The sequence below is a fragment of the Nannospalax galili genome, unplaced genomic scaffold, assembly GCF_000622305.1.
Source record: "Nannospalax galili isolate Female #2095 unplaced genomic scaffold, S.galili_v1.0 scaffold936, whole genome shotgun sequence".
Taxonomy (NCBI): Eukaryota; Metazoa; Chordata; class Mammalia; order Rodentia; family Spalacidae; genus Nannospalax; species Nannospalax galili.
In genome coordinates this window covers 1,685,523-1,690,066 of record NW_008337142.1, presented here as the reverse complement: position 1 = coordinate 1,690,066, position 4,544 = coordinate 1,685,523, and the positions used below count along the sequence as shown (strand labels likewise).

The 4,544-nt window shown below is 37.7% G+C and overlaps 1 pseudogene; it reads right to left on the bottom strand.

The window, feature by feature from the left end:
• Nucleotides 1-1,374: 1,374 nt before the first annotated feature.
• Nucleotides 1,375-2,368, bottom strand: LOC103733413 (annotated as a pseudogene).
• Nucleotides 2,369-4,544: the final 2,176 nt, after the last annotated feature.

The window sequence follows — 4,544 nt, the reverse complement described above, 5'->3', positions numbered from 1 at the left end:
CATTGTATTCTACATTGTTCCATATACATTATGTCAGTAGCTTTCCTAAAGTTCCTCTTAGAAGAAATTCAGTGAAAAATTGAAATCATGAGTATATTTGTATTTATTATAACATAGTAAAGAACAATATTCTACCTAATGTGTTTTATATATAAATAAGATATATTCATTATTATACATGAATAAATATATGCTGTGAGATTCATCAAATTTCTATCAAGTAAATGCTATACTAATTGGTTTTAGATGGGTGCTTGAGAATTACTTTAAGGCAGTTCATTCTAACATGATGTTTTACAAATAAAAAATCATGACCCATAAGTGATGATAAAACAGTCATCCAAATCAGTATTATTTTTTATAAATAAGCTAAGAGCCACTGCTATTATTAAGAAAAATTTTTGCACATGTAGCAAGTAATATGTACAGCTTTTCCTAGTGTTTACATGGATTAACTTGCTTAAGATAAAAGGAACACAAAGTAAACTCAAATTTCAAGAAGAAGAAATTGGGTCCTGTGAAGTTTTTTTTTAATATAAATATGTCTGTGGTTTGAATGGAACTATCATTCCAAAATGGCAGTGTTTTCACCACTGACGGGATGGTTTATTTTTACAATACTACATTAGCGATTGCTGTTTGGAAAATAAATAATTACTCTATATTTTGCTTTCTTTTTTTAGTATTTTACCCCAGTTATTCTAAATTAACCCTAATATAATATTACAAGAATCGCCATATGAGCACAAATTCTCAGCTTCTCCTTTCTCAAGAATTGGTAATTCTTTAAACATAATGGTAAGTCAGACATTTTCTTTACATTAACTAAGATGGGATAGTATAAAAAATGTGAATGTGGCCGGTGTGGTGGTGCACGCCTTTAGTCCCAGCACTCGGGAGGCAGAGGCAGGCAGATCACTGTGAGTTCAAGGTCTACATAGCGAGTTCCAGGAAAGCTGGGGCTACAGGGAGACCCTGTCTCAAAAAGACCAAAAAAATGTGAATTTATCTGTGGGTTGAGACTTCAAGAAGTCTTTCACTTTTACTTTCAGACCTTAGAAATATTGTCCTGATGATGTCATGCAAACAAGTGAGTCCAGTCACTGGGGTATAAAAGATAATGTGGAGATGGATACAATAAACCCAAGGAATATCCAAGGTAATGTCATAAATTAGTGAAATTATCTTAGACCTTCAACCTCAGCTGAACTTACAGAATATATACAACCTCATGGGTGAGTACAGATCAAAATAACAGAAACGCCCTGCTCACATGGCTATTTAGGAGACTAGAGCATTGTCTTAAGCTGCTAAATTTTAACACAATAATAAAAACTAGTTAATCTAACAAATTTTAACATTTATTAATTAACGTTAGGTTCCAAGCAGAGTCTTCATCCTGTCAGCGCCCTTCCTGAAAGCATTACTAACCTCTTTATTCCTTAGACTGTAGACAACTGGGTTTAACATGGGAATTATTATTGTATAGAACACAGATGGCATTTGATCATTGTCCATTGAATGACTGGAACTGGGCTGCAGGTACATGAATATGACAGCTCCATAGAACATGGTCACAGCAGTGAGGTGGGAGGCACAGGTGGAGAAAGCTTTCTCCCGACCTTCAGCTGAGTGAAACCTCAGGATGGCAATGACTATGAACACATAGGAGGTCATGATGACTATGAGAGCAAAAAAGACATTGAAGGAAGTTAAGATAAAGAGCAGAACCTCATTCACATAAATATCAGAGCAGGAAAGGGCCAGGACTGGGGGGCTATAACAGAAAAAGTGATGAACCACATTCGAATGGAAGGAGAGGGAGAAGGTGAACCCAGTGTGAATATCAGACTCCATCAAGCCCCAGACATAGCAGCTGACCACCATGTGAGCACACATGCTGGCAGTCATGGTGGCGGTATAAGGTAAAGGCTTACAGACTGCAGCATGACAGCCAAATGCCATGACAGCAAATAGGAAACAGTCAACACTGGCAAAAGACACAAAGAAGAACATTTGAGCAACACACCCTCTATGGGAAATGACTTTGTCCCCTGTGAGAAACCCAGACATCACCTTAGGAGGCATAGATGAGGAGTAAACACAGTCTATCCAGAGAGAGGTTACTGAGGAAAAGATACATGGGGCTGTGGAGACAGGAGTCCAGCCATATCAACAGGATCATGCCCAGGTTCCCAGTGATGGTGAGGAGATATATGAGGGTGAACATTATGAATAGGGGAACTTGTAGCTCTGGGTTGTCAGTTAATCCCAAGAGTATGAACTCATTCACCTCAGTGCTGTTCTCTATGTATGATATTGCAAATTGTGTTTCTCCTATCAAAATATAGCAAAATGAATATATCATTGACACATAAGAAATGATGCCATCACACTCATGTCATCCAAATGATATCATCTATATGAGCCCACTACTACTGCAGGACTCCCAGTAATAACAAGTCTGCTATTTTCTTTACAGTCCCTACCAGTTCCCTGTACTACATCTGTTAGTTCACAACACTACTCAGACATTGCAAAGACTCACTCAATTATGTTCGAAGTTTCCACCACATATTTTCATTTGAGTTGAAAGTTGGTGTTTCATCTATAAATCAGTCACATTTTTATGTCATTTCAGAGTCAAATGCCAAATATATTAACCCAACACTCCATGTGCCACAAGATCTGAGAAGAGTGTGTACCAACTCATTTAATCCTAGATAATCACTTGAGAGAAACAGTACAACAATGCCATTTTGGATATGGCCTACTGAGGAAAGAGATTATCATCCATGCAACTGTGATCCATTCGAGATCTAAGAAAATGTCTTTGTCCCTTGACCCCTCATAGACAACTGACCTCCTTGAAGATATGCAAAAAAGTATATAAAACTGTGGAGGACTGAATGAGAAGTGATCCCTATAGGCTCAGGTATTTGAACACTGGAGGTAAGATGGTGGCACTGTTTGGAGAAAGTCATGGAATTGTTAGGAGTTACAGTCTTGCTGGAGGAGGGACATGACTGAGGCTGCACTTTGAGGGTTCATAGCCTTGCCCCACTTCCAATTTCACTCTCTTTGCTATGGAAGATATGAACACTCAGATACCTGCTTTAGTCACCATGTCTGTGTGCTGCCATGCCTTCCCACCATTATGGACTCTCCTTCTTTAACCTTAAATGAAAATAAACCCTTCCTTCTGTAAATTGCCTTGGTCCTGGTGTTTAATAACAGCAGTAGAAAAGAAACTACACAAAGATCAAAATAGTTACCATTCAAACACACTGCACAGCCTATGATGTTTCACCCTTTGATGGAAGCAACACAGAATGGAGGAAGATTATCATCCTCCATTATCCCTTTGAACAAGCATCATAAACATAATTTAGTTTTTTTCATTTGAAAAACAAAACAAGAATTGTGTTTCCTATTTTTCCTATGTCATACTGTTCTCATAGAAATTTTAAAGGTTCTTGAAACCATATTGGCAGCATGTTGTGATTCTTCAGAACATAGTCTCTGGGCCTGACTTATTTGCATTTTCTTCCTGGCATTTCCTTTTACACCTTAAGTAACTTTGGGTAAGTTGCAACCATTCTGTACCTCAGTTTAGGACAAAAAGAAAATAGTACTTCACAAGATGTTTGGTGATGTAATGAGTTGATATGGTTAAATTATTAAGAATGCTGCTGCATAGGGTTAGTTGCACACATGAACCCACAGTACTTGCAACAGCATGAACAGCTCCTATGCAAACCCAAGCTGAACAGGGGCCAAGCATGGATGTGGAAGGTGACAGGGATTCCCCAGTTCTAGCTGAGGCTCTATTGGCAATTGATAGATGCTGTGAGAGGGAAAGTAAGTTTTCCTTACTGGTGTAACCTGACTCTAAGAGATGGTAGTTTGGTCTGACTCTAAGTGATAAACCCACACCCAAGAGCACTTAGGAAATACAGTTTAGACTGGATAGGCCTTTAAAAAAGACAAAAATTTGGAGGCTGGAGAGATGGCTTAGTGGTTAAGAACACTGGTTGTTCTTGCAGAAGACTCAGGCTCTAATCCCAGCACCCACATGGCAGCTAACAACTATCCGTAACTCCAGTCCCAGGGTATCCAACAGCCTCTTCTGACCTCTTCAGGCATTGCACAACACGGGTGCACTTACCTACATACAGGCAATACATGCATACACATAAAAAAATTTAAAAGACAGAATAATAGAGAACATGAAGTTGGGGGGCTAGTAAACTGAGAAGAGAGGGTGAGGTGTCTAAATATGAACAAAATATATTATACAAAAATCTCAAATCAATAAAAGTATTTTTAAGAAATAATATTGCATAGAAGTTAGGACACAATAAATCATAATTACAATATTATTACATAAATGTTACTGGCATAAATAGTAGTAGTATAAATATATACAGTAGCTTGGAGGGAGTCATGCAAAAAAGTCAAAATAAACCCAAAATGATTCCATGAACCACATTACTAAAGAAATGTAATTGAGTAAACTTCTAATATTAATTCAACCTTGTTTA